This window comes from Chenopodium quinoa, unplaced genomic scaffold, assembly GCF_001683475.1.
Source record: "Chenopodium quinoa cultivar QQ74 unplaced genomic scaffold, ASM168347v1, whole genome shotgun sequence".
Lineage (NCBI taxonomy): Eukaryota > Viridiplantae > Streptophyta > Magnoliopsida > Caryophyllales > Amaranthaceae > Chenopodium > Chenopodium quinoa.
Genome location: NW_018743405.1, coordinates 1,895,933 through 1,908,784, shown reverse-complemented (window position 1 = coordinate 1,908,784; position 12,852 = coordinate 1,895,933). Strand labels below are relative to the sequence as shown.

The window sequence follows — 12,852 nt, the reverse complement described above, 5'->3', positions numbered from 1 at the left end:
GTCAAAATTTGGCGCCGTTGCCGGGGAAACGGTTTTATTTTTATTTCTGATTGTTTTTGTAGTCTAGATTATTTCCCTTTTTGTCTCAGAGAGCGATAGTTCTCTGAGACAAATCTCACATTTGCTTCTAGTTTTTGTTTATGCCCAGGTGTTCTAGATCAGGTTATATCCCATTCGATCTTAAGATCGAACGTCCTTCCATAGACAGAAAAATCTCTACAAGCAAATCCTGGCGGATTCTGGTGATAATAACAATAATCACCGCGATCCTCCAACTGATTCCAGCGATTTAGAGGCATCATCAGACGCAGAATCAGAGATGACGGCTCCAAAGAAGCTTAGTGATTATTCACAACCAAAGCTTACGGATTTTCCACATCTCACCCCTACTCCGGCTCTTGATGGGGTTCAATTTGAAATTAAACCTTAATTTATAACGATGATAGAGAGGAAGCAATTCAATGGAGCCAAAGGTGAAGACCCGAATCTTCACATTGCCGACTATTGTCAATATTGCAATACCATCAGGCAAGCCGGGGTCAATCAAGACCAAATCAGGGAGATTCTCTTTCCCTTCTCTCTAACTGGAAAAGCTTAATTGTGGTTTAATGGCTTAAATAGAACTACACTTGGTATAACTGATTGGGAAACTCTTGTTTTGAATTTCTATAACAAGTATTATCCTGTAGAGAGAACAGCAGTACTACAAAGTGCGATTAAGAACTTTGCCCAAGAAGCCGATGAGTCTTTATATGAGGCTTGGGAGAGGTTCAAGGACTTACAAAGAGAATGCTCTCACCATAATTTAGCGCAATGGCAGTTGATCCAAGCCTTTTATAACGGCATTGGAAATTCCTCAGAATAATTTTAGACTCTGCAGCTAGTGGGAGATTTATGAATCTTAATGTTGATGATGCAGGTCAGGTTATTAAAGATATGGGGATACATAATTCCCAATATGGGAATCCTAGAGGATTTTCTAACAAGGGAAAGCATAGTGTCGACTCTGTATCCTTTTTGCAAGCTCAACTAACCTCTATTTGCCAAAAATTAGATAATCTGAGCACTGCTAATGTAGCCAATGTTTCTGCGATCAATAATAATTCTAATGAGGCTTTCTGTGAAAATTGTGGTATTGTAGGTCATTGGGAGTAGGATTGCAGGAGTTCCGTGGAGCAAGTTAATGCCTTCCAAGCTTACAGGCAGAATAACCCATACTCCAACACTTACAATCCTGGGTATCGGAATCATCCATACCTTTCTTACCGGAGCACTAATGTTCAAAATCCACCACCACAAGAACCACATGCACCACAACAACAGCAGTAAAAATATTATCATCCCAATGCTAGCCAGAAGAACCAGCCACAACAACCCCCCTCATCTTCCGACCCTTCTCTGGCGGAAATTAGAGAAATGTTGGTCAATATGCAAAAGCACATGGAGAGCAGAGATGCGACAATTGATCAAATTCTAGCGTATAATAAAATTGTAGATAATCAAATTGCGCAACTCTCCGCTACTCTACAAGCCCGCCAACAGGGAGCCTTGCCGGCACAGCCTACTAGGCCTACGGATCAAGCATTTGCAATTACTCTACGGAGTGGTTCAAACTATGAAGGGCCCTCTATGCCCAAAGTTGATGAACCTGTTTTATCAAATAATGCTAATCTTGATTCCATTAAACCAAACAATGTAGTTGATAGCCCTGCAGGGCTAAACGATAATACAAAAATATCTAATTCTACATTGCAGGGTACAACTCCAGAGAAGGTGGCTACTCCAGACAAGAATAAGAATGCTCTAAAGCCAATTATCAAACTTCCTTTCCCCAATCGTCAATTGAAGACAAACTTGCATAAACAGTTTGGTATGTTCCTAGAGGTGGTAAAAGATTTGAAGGTAACAGTTCCCTTTACTGAATTGATCACGCAAATCCCCTCGTATGCAAAATTTATTAAAGAAATATTGACGAGAAAAAGGTCTATTAGTGAGGTAGAGACAGTAGCTTTCACTGCAGAGTGTAGTGTCGTACTTCAAAATAAGTCTCCACCTAAATTAAAATATCCAGGTAGTTTTTCAATCCCTTGTCTTATTGGTAATCTCTTGATTGATAATGCATTATGTGATTTGGGTGCTAGTGTTAGCGTCATGCCATTATCTGTGTGTTCTAAGTTGAATATGGGTAAATTAAAAGCTACCAATATAACTCTGCAAATGGCCGACCGTTCTTTCAAATACCCCCTAGGTGTTTTAGAGGATGTCCCCGTTAGAGTAGGTAAATTTTATATACCTGTGGATTTTGTTGTTCTTGATATGGTTGAGGATATGCAAACCCCAATTATTTTGGGTAGACCATTCCTTAACACTGCAGGAGCAGTCATAGATGTAAGAAGTGGTAAGTTAACACTATCAGTAGGGGATGATAAAGTTGTTTTTAATATGAATAATGCCCCTAAAAGCTCCATGACTGAGGAGAAATGTTTCAGTGTTAATGTGGTTGTAAATTATTCTAACAAGCCCTAAGATCTTGAAAAAGATCCCTTGGAGGTTGTATCTTGTGTTGCATCCTTTTCAGATGAGATAGACAAATGGCAGAAGGAAGTCGATGCAATAGAAAGAGCACTCTACAATGTTGGTCTTGGTTTCGAGGATGAACAAGTGGAACCGATCGAGCAAGTTGTGCGAATCGAGCCTACGGTAAGTGTTCCGTCAGGTCGAGTTGCAAGTGCTACATACAAGGAAAATTTGAAGCAACCTTCGATCGAAAAAGGATCTTTAGCGCGTAGCATTGAAGATCTACCATTCCAAGTCAAGGAGGATCCACCAGATAAGGTGATTTGGCGTCCCACAGGGTATTTCAGGAAGCCGCATCGCAGCCTAAACACCGCTAGACCGGGTGAGAAACCACCCGATCAAGCGTTAGGCCAAGGGTCCTAGAAATTGTACTTGGTAAGAAGGTTGTGCGGGACCTAGATAAACCAGCGTTTTGCGGGAGGCAACCCGTATTTTTAATGCTTTTTAGACTAATTTTTCTTTTGTTTTTCTTATGAGAGGAGAGATGAGGGAATTTAATGAGTTATATGAGGGTTTATACAGGTTTGAAGAAAAGAGTTAGCCAAATTTTGGAGATAAGAAGAAAAATGATAATTAGACGATTTAGTCTCGTGCCCGACCGGGCGAAGCTCGCCCGATCGGGCGCGAGAGTAAGGATTTGAAAATAAGTAATTTCGCCCGACCGGGCGCGAAATTCGTCGTATACGGACTAATTTGTCCGCCCGATCGGGCAAGCCTCGCCCGACCGGGCGCGAGAAGGGCGAAATTTTAGAATTCAAAATCGCCTGATCGGGCGACTGGCGCCCGACCGGGCGCGAGAGCAAGACGGACTCAGATAGTCAGATCGCCCGACCGGGCGAGTGGCGCCTGACCGGGCGCGAAAGGTTACGAAATTCGAGCGATTTAGATCGCCCGACCAGGCGAAGGCTGCCCGACCGGGCGCGAGTACCAGCTTGCAAAAATAACCCAGATCGCCTGACCAGGCGACCTACCGCCCGACCGGGCGCGAATGACGTCCGCTTGCTTTTCTTTCTTTTCTTCTTTCTTCCTCCATTTCTTCTTTCTTCATAACTTTCTCTCTCTAAAACTCAAATTTTCTCTAACTTCTCTCTAAGATTTCTCCTCCATTACCAACCCAAATTCAAAACTCTTTACATATTTGTGATCCTCTCTTTATCCTCTTCACTTTCGTACAAAATTTTTTCAGTTTTAATTCAATAAATTTTCAAACCCATTTCTTGAACATGGCATCAAAGAGGGCTAGATCCATTTTTGGTAGGAGCTCCAGTTCGAAGGAGGAATATGACCCGGACTTGCAACTCCCATACTGGCCGACGATCCGGATTGTGAGCCGGGAACAAAAGTAACGGCTAGAGAATTTGGTCGGTCGTGAGGTAATTCTTTCTCGGTGGTTACACCGCCCTACCCTAGAATCATTTGGTTTGTATGATTTTGTTAAACGATTTTTGAATGTCATTGGCATGAGAAAATTTGTTGACATGCACTATCCTACATACCGAGAACTTACTTGTGAATTCCTGTCCACTTTTCATGTTGTTAGTAGTAGAAATGGGCCAAATTTTTTTTTTCAGGTTAAATAATAGAAATATTAGTTTAACTTTTGTAGAATTTTGTAAAATTTTTGAATTAAATTCTGAATTATCTCACCAGTGGCATGCGGACTATAAAATGGGTGACTTATATTATGCTTTGACTGGTTTACCTACCCCCGACCCCCAACATGCTAGTACCAAACCTATTCACCACCCTGCCCCAAAAATCTGGCAAAGATTTGCGGGTTTGTGTTTTTTAGGTAGGGCCGAGCCTCATAATGCTCAAACTAACGAATTAGCTGTCATAGGACATTATGTGTACGGGTACGGGAAATTGAACATTGGTAGGTTTATAGTTCACCATTTGAGTAGGCATGCCACAGCCAGCACCACTTCCAAGTCCCCTATCCGTTTAGGTGGCCTTATCACTCGAATAGCGGTGAAAAAGGTCGGTTTTGTAGTAGACGGACCCCACCAGCTGACCAACTGTGGACCGGATACCTACATGACTGCTAGGTATTTTGAGGATGTGGGGTGGGTTAGACCGGATAGCGAGCAGACACCATTTTGGTGTATTCGGACTGGAAACGAGCAACCTTTGCCTATTTTTCCCTTACCCAGTCCAGACTTGACCGCCTTTCCCCCAGGGCAACTTTCTTACACATATGATGCTTTAGTTGCCAGCGCTAGGGGGTAGGTACCACCGCCACCAGTTCCACCACCCCAGCCTCAGCCCGAGGTGGCTTTCTCTCCACCTCGTATGTCCCATTCCGTCCCTCATGTTGACTCTGACCAGTTTGGGATCTTCAGAGTATAGGTCAGGCCCTGGGACGTATCGAGCATTCACATTCTGACCTTAGGAGGATGGTAGGCTCCTTAGACCAGAAGTTAGGGTACCTACAGAGGAACCATGGTAGAGCTCTCTACCCTATGTATGATGATTATACTCGTCGGGGCAACATTCCCGACGACGCTATTCACCCTGACTGGTTTCAGCCGCCACCCCAGGGATATGATAGGGATCCCACTGCCCGTGGTATTTACACTGACTATTCTTCTTTCTTCGGGTACGGGCAGGACATTCCTTTCGGGGGACCGGCGGGGGGGGGGGAGTTTTCACGCTGATTATTTTGGTGGTAGCTCTTCTGGTGCAGGTGGCAGTGGAGGTGCGGGTTTCGGCTCGATGGATGAGGATGATGAGGACTAGTTATGATGAGCTAGTTTTCGAGCCAATGAGGACATTGTCTGATTCTGGCTTGGGGGAGATTTTAGTTTGGTATTTTTCTTTTTCTCTTCTCTTTTATTTTTGGTGTGTTTTCTTAGGTTAGATTTCTTGCTTTCTAGATTAGTTTTATTGCTTTCTTATATTTGAAAAATACAAAAAAAAATTGAAAAATAAAAAAAATTCAAAAATACGTTCCAATGAATTATAAATTATGCTTCCCTGTGCCCCTTACTTGAGAAAATTGTTTTGATTCTTGGTATTTGATGATAAGCATTGTGGATTAGTTGATCATGATTTGATGTTTGATTGCCTTGAAACCTTAACATGCGTCAATTTTGTTCAACTACTTGTGAATATAGTGCTTGACTAGTTGATTTGGTAAGGAATGTGTGATAGTTCCATAGTTCCTGGTACGTCAATGAATTTGAGTATTGGTTTGCAACTATAAGTAATGTTTATACGATTCATTATTATGCACATTGAGGAGGACGAAGACATTTGTTCTTTTAGGTAGCCTCCAGATATTGTAGATACATTTGTTCCCTTCTTGCTACCCATGTAGTTGCCTTGACCTTTTGTTGTTTATTAGCCGCATTACAAGCCTATTTTTCCCCATTGGTTACTAGTCTGAAGCTTGGCTTGGGGGAGCTATTAGTGAGTGAGGTGAGGGAGTTTGTAGTGTGCTTATTATTTGCACAACTTGGGTGGGACTTTGAGAAGTTGTTTTGTTGTTATTCATGTTTATTTTTGATGAGTTTGAGAGTTATATTTTCTTGAAAAAAATAAAGCATGATGTTATGAAAAAAAATAGAAGTTCAAAGAAAAAAAAATGTGAAAAAATAAGTGAACTTCAAGAGAAAAAAAATGTTCAAATGTTCTAGTTGGAGGGTGATCAAAAGAAAAATAATTTTGAGCCTCAATGAAATTTATTCACTCTACTTCTTCATTATTATATTTTATGAGTGAAATTGTAAGAGTTGGGATTATTTATTATGATTGGAGTATATTTGGTTGATGTTAGAGTTGGTTATGTAGGAGATGTTGATCATTATTTATTTTGATCATGGGCTTTATTAGGATTTGCTCCCTTAAGCATAGCTTTACTCTCACTTGTTTCCAAATGATTCCTACCCTTTACCCTAGCCTTACATTACAAGTTTTAAAGACCTTCCGACCTTTGTGCGTAGAATTGTATGAATGTGAAAGTGTTGTTTATCAATGCAAGTTATGATTTGGCATATTTCGAGTCGACTAGTAGGATTGAGCGTTCATTGTTTATACACGCGAGAGTGTGAGTTGGGAGGGCATTGTTCACATAAAAGGGTTGGATGGAGAGCGACCGAGTACATCTTTTACTCGCCACAAAAATGAGAGTCGAGTGTGTGAGCACTAGTCTTGAATTCTATATGCTCTTGTGGTTTGCTCTATTTGACAATTGTTAGGGAAGAAAGGTAATTGGATGGATTTGATTGGTTGACTTTGAAGCATGTTTATTTGATTTACCCTGAATCGTTTGTGCTTGATTTTTACTTTTTGGGGTGAAGCATATTTATTGATTCATTGATGAGATCTTTGCTTAGGGACAAGCAAAGGTTTGGCTTGGGGGAGTTTGATGTGTCTATTTTATATAATATTTTACCCCCGTCCCTTGATCATAATTAGTAGTGTTTTTGGCTCTTTAGAGCAACTTTTATTACTAATTGGTGCTTTCTAGTTTTTTCGTAGATTTGGTTGACTTTTGCAGGGATTTATACTTTTTGAGTATTTTCCCGAGATATTTTGGAGCAATCACGAGCATTGGAGAAGCACGACCGGATTTTATAGCCCAGGACAGGTTAGAGCCATCGAACCGGTGATTAAGGGCTCGATATAGGTGATACCGGGGCATTTGGACCGAGTATTCAAGACCCAAAGAGGAAACCCAGATTGGCCCGAAGAATTGGAGCCCAATCGAAGTCCAAATAAAAGAGGCTGGCGCCCGGAGGCGCGCCCGACCGAGCGGGAGAAGCTTAGTCTGGCGCCCGGTGACGCGCCTGGCCGGGCGCGAGTTTTGTACTATGATAAAAAAGGCATGCCCGATCGGGCGGTGCCTCGCCCGATCGGGCGCGTGTATTTCTTAGTAGACGATTAACGTCGTTTTAATTTGTTTTAGTTTAGGACTTTTGTACGGAGTACAAATAATCCTCCGTAATACGATTTTAGGACCACTTCTTCTTCTCCTCTTTACTTTTTCTTTACTCTTTTAATTATTCTCTTAGAATTCTCTCTCTAAACTTTTGTTCTTAATTCTACTCTTAATTCCAGATTTATTTCGGTAACGATTTCTCTTCCCTTAATCTTAGTTATTTATTCTATTCCTTTAATCATGTCTTATTTTATTGCTTTGATTTGTTTAGTTTCTATTATGTGTGAGTAGTTTAATTTCTAGGGTTTATCACTACAAGAAAAAGGGGAATTAGCAACTGATTTTTGCGACTACCATAATAATTAGTCGCAAAAATTTATTTTTGCGACTAAAAAAGACGAGGAGTCGCAAATTTTGCAACTGATTTTGCTGTAGTTGCTATGCAGTCGCTAATTAGCAACTAATTTTTGCGACTACCATAATAATTAGTCGCAAAAAATATTTTTGTGACTGCAAAAACGAGTAGTCGCAAATTTTGCAACATATTTTGTAATAGTTGCTATGCGGTCGCTAATCTGCGACACTCTTATAATTTTTTGCGACTAAAATGTAGTTGCTAAGGTTTATAATTTTGAAACAATTTTTTTAAATAAAATTTGCGACTAATATTGCAACTAACATGGTAGTTGCTACCATTGCTTTTAAAATTTATTGAAAAGGAAATAAAACACTTAATATATAATGAGCTGACCCCAGTCAATTCCCTAGATTAACGAATTTGTTTATTTGGGGGTATAATTGTCTTTTCAAGTAGCAATAGAGCGGTATATGCGTCTTTCCATGTACTAGTTGAGGGGTACATGTGTAATTTCCTCACTAAACAGTAAAAGCAAAAAGCAAACAATATTTAAACAGTACTTAATAAATGACCCTCCTTTTTTAATATATTTACAAAAATGCCATCAGATTAACAAAAATTCGTTTATCTGGCAGATTAACTTGTATTTTCCCATATATAATAAGTTGGCTTTTTTTTTCTTTTTTTCTTTTTTTTTTTGTACGAAAATAAAACACTAGTACAAAAGTAAGGAAATCAATAGTATATAATATACTAAAGTAATCACTTGAATTATCCCTAAAGTACATGTGTCGCGTCCTCATTAAAAAGTTTCCCGCCAAAAACTTTTTTTTTTCCTTAAAAAAGAATAAGTTAATTTTTTCATTTTTAAATATACAACCTAAACAACCCTAAAAATAGAACAATAACTACAACTTTAAATAAATAAATGTTTGTCTTTGCTTTATAAATAAATATGAAAATTGAGATAAATGATTAGAAAATATTAAAAATAATGAACAACGTAAAGTCATAGTAAATTAGTGACTTTTATCATTCATATTTATAAAATCAATTCAACCAAAATTTATTATTGCAAATAGATTTTTACCAAAATAAAAAGGTTTTAATTATATATTAAGATTAGAAAATCCTTAAATCTTCATGCATTAGGGCCTGTTCTCTTTAGCTTATTTTCAGCTCAATTCAGCTCCAATAAGTTCAGTTCAGTTCTTAATTTCCTTCTCTCATAAAATATTAATTTCTCTTTCACTTTAGTTCAGCTCAGCTCAGTTCAGTCCATCAGAATAAGCACTTAATCTAATAAATGAATTGTTCATTTCCTACTAAAAAAAGGATTCTTACTCAATTTTAAATTTATAATTTATAATTTGTCAGCGAATTATAAAAATAGAGACACTATGTATTAACATGTCTCACCATAAAATAGGGAATACAAACTAACTTTAATTTATAATAATAATTTTTTTTCCAGTGAATATCCGAGCATTGCTCAAGCAAAGAAATACGAAGTAGTAAGTAGTATAATAAGTTTCCCTAAAAAAAAAAAAAAGTACGGACTAGTATAATAAGTTGTTGCCTCCAAATAACACAATAACCAATTACTTCGTATATAACTTCTTAATTCCTTATTCACGGCAAACTTGATACTCTTCTTCCTCACCAAAAAAAAATAACAAAAAACGAAGGCCAAGTTCAATTCAGAACATCAGATCAAACTGTCGCAGTCGTCTTCATCTGCCGCCGCTGCGCCATCTATCTCTTCCCCGGTTAGTTACGCATGCTTCCTTTTCCTACCGTCCATTCCATCTTTCTCATATTGCAATTTGCTAATTGCGATTTAGGGGTATCATTGAGTATTTTATCCAAATTTTGATTTTAGTTTAGTTTCGTTTGCGAATTGCGAACTGATTTTAAATTACGAATTGAATGAGTAGTGAATTGATTTTAACCTGGTTTATTGAGAACTGATTGAATTGATTTTAATCTGGCTGCCAATTGCGAGGTTCATTTTTGGAAGTCAATTAATGTAAAACCATTCAAACATGATTGATTATGCAAAAAGCCCTAATTATTTTCAATTTCTCTATGATTTACTATATACTTTGCATTTAAACTGTCAGTTGCTTTGCAAATTAGGCAATATAAGATTTTGTGTATACTGTATATTGATGGGTGAATGGAAAGTGGCGTCAAGGAGTTTGAACTGCAACCCCAATGAAACCCTGAAACCATGCTAGCTATTGTAATGTGTGCTATTTTGTTTACTTCCTCAAAAATGTCATGGGTGCATCATTTATGTTTGTGTCAGATGGAATTGGAAAACCTTTCAAATTCAATACCTCTTTGAAGTGTCTGTGTTTCTCCTTGGTTCTGCTAATGACTGATTTCATTGGCCAGACTTTGAACTTGTCTTTTCTACTAGGGAGATTTGGCCCTGTATTACTGATTGAAAATGACTGAAGTCTATGTTACATAATGGTAACAATATAAGCAATTGGATGTGGTTTTGTAGTTTCTTTCTAGGCTTAAGTCAATTATTTGCCTGTCTATGCTCCCGGGCTTCTGAAAAATGAAGTATGTACAACTTCTTATTTATTGATCAATTTCACTTGTTCTTTGAGAATATGTTTGCAAACAAGGCTTTCTTCTCCCCAGAGATATTGCTTTGCTTCTCCATCCTGTGCAGTTTCTGGGCTACAACCTCAGAGTTCAAGAAGTTTTCCCATTATTGGATGTCATGTATACTCCATCAAGCCTTTACAAGCAAGTTTCAAGTTTACAATGTGTATTTTCCTTGCTTTGTCTGTGAATTGAAATTTTTTGATTTGTTGTTGCTTATTTTCACTTATATGGCCCAAAAAAATGAAGCTTTATCCTATTTATTTCATACTCCATACTAAGGTTAAATGCTTAACATTTGTTTGTGCATTCTTTGTCTTCCCTGCGCAGAAACTTCCAAAGGGGCTGTCAATCCTATCATGCTGTCATAGTTGGACTAGGTATGGTATGACACTTAGCCTGATAGGATAACACATATGTGCATTACATTTACCCCTCTCCAGTCTCTAAAACAATGATACATACTAGTAAATTGATCTTTGTAAAGATATATATCTTCATAGACCTTAATTTGACTATAATTGCCCCAAATTAAGCTTTCTAAGTCATCAATTATTGTAAGGGGCTCACAAACAGAAAGTCCCATTAGAAGACCTGCTGCTTCTTCTCCTGCTTCTCTTCAGCCACCTTCGTCACCTCCTCTGCCTCTGAAGCTGGTCTCAGGTTCTAAAGTAAACACTCATCTTTATGTGGGTACTCCCTTTGAAGCATATTAGTCACTTCAGATCAGAAATTGTTATTGAAATTGATGTGGATTAAAGCCTTAAACGATTCTCCTTGTTTACCATTAAAATAGAATGCATAAGATCTTATAGTTTGATACAATTTGTTTATGGAGTATGATGATGCTTTTTGATACAAAAGTTGTAATATATGCTCAGCGACATGCAATAATAGTAAATTACAAGTATCACTAACATAAATGAACATGGAACTACAAGTTTTTGATAGACAATGTGTTTAGCTTATTTGTTTGATATATGATAATATTTTAAAATTTGTGGATCATGTTTGTGAGCTTACTTTTTTTTTTTTTTTTTTTTTATAATTTTTATCATGTGTTATTATTTGTAAATTAATTATTGAGCTTATGATCTTTCTAGTTCTTTGGAAATGAAATCCTTCATGAAAAATTCAAAAATTGGTCGGGGCGGTAATCAAGGCGGTGTTCGAGACATTACTCAATTGGTTGATCAATCTTGTGGTCACACAACCCACACCGCCACCACTAATGAATAGGTACAAGTAAATTCTAATGCTTATGTTGTTGTTGAAGACAATGTGGCACCACAAAATTTGAATGGAGTGGAACAAGGAAAGGTTGAACTCTCACCACATGGGTTATGGTGAGTTATATTCATCTGTGTATTATATTTGTTGTCTCAATAGCTTATTATCATTTTTTATGATTGTACTTAATCTTTCTTGCATTTAGTGGAAATGTCACGAAATGAACATCTATATGTATGGGCAATGATGAAGTTGAATTGATGGGTTACAAGACTCATCAAGTCATGGTATGAGTATACCTATATATTTTGCTAAGATTACAAAAAAATATATGGTAGTTAATGTTTGGAGATATTATAGATTGTTTATTTGTTTGTGTGATTGAGTTGGAGGATGAGGATAATTGGTCGTCGTTAATCAAATGATTGATGTGTTATGACATAATGTGCATTGAAACAAGTTTATTTTGAAGCCATACCCTATTGGAGGGAATTCTTCAATTTACAAAGGAGGTTCTATCAAAAATTTTACTAATAATTGTTTACATAAATTATTTTACTATAAGTGTTGCATTTTTTATTTTAACTTTTTTTTTTATCTTAATGCAGGGAGAATATATGAAAAAACTTGAGGAATATAAGAACAAAGGATTTGAAATAAACCCCGACAAAAGTCTACTTGGAGGTTGTAGGTGGGCAAAAGAAAGGAAAAGTCTACGATTTAGGGAGTGCTTCACTAATGTACTACATGAGTGATCCTACTTCTCAACTTACTGCATCATCTTCCACTCCTTCCATGATTTCTCAACTAAGCTCCCAAGCTAAAGAAAAAGAAGATGGCGGACGAAAAACCATAACAAGGTAGAAGAAAGCCAAAAAAAAAAAAAAAAACGATAGAGAGCTTAAAATATGCTAAGGAATTTGTCGAAAATCATGAGATCGAAAAGGCTACATGGAAGAAAGAAAAATTAGCTATGCAAAAAACATTCACTTGTCCAACAACGTTGCCGTCCTTCTAAGCCTCCTACGTCTACAGTCACCCGCTCTCGTGATGCAACTAAGTGGTTTTTATATTCGTGGTGGTAATTTTGTGAACAACTCTTCTACGTCGTCATTAGTTCTTATTTAAAGTAGCTTTCTTTATATGTGAGATGATTTTTGATGCAATTAGTCATGAGTTAAAT

At 37.5% G+C, this 12,852-nt stretch overlaps 1 long non-coding RNA gene across 3 annotated transcripts; it reads left to right on the top strand.

Moving 5' to 3' along the window:
• The first annotated feature begins 9,132 nt into the window (after nucleotides 1-9,132).
• Nucleotides 9,133-12,631, top strand: LOC110738967. 3 transcript variants are annotated; one of them, XR_002514695.1, is made up of 3 exons: nucleotides 9,133-10,605; nucleotides 10,770-11,785; nucleotides 12,278-12,631. It is a non-coding gene; the product is annotated as an uncharacterized LOC110738967 (long non-coding RNA). The 3 variants fall into 3 exon arrangements; XR_002514696.1 differs by having other exon boundaries at nucleotides 9,168-10,819; nucleotides 11,543-11,785; XR_002514694.1 differs by having other exon boundaries at nucleotides 9,157-11,785.
• Nucleotides 12,632-12,852: the final 221 nt, after the last annotated feature.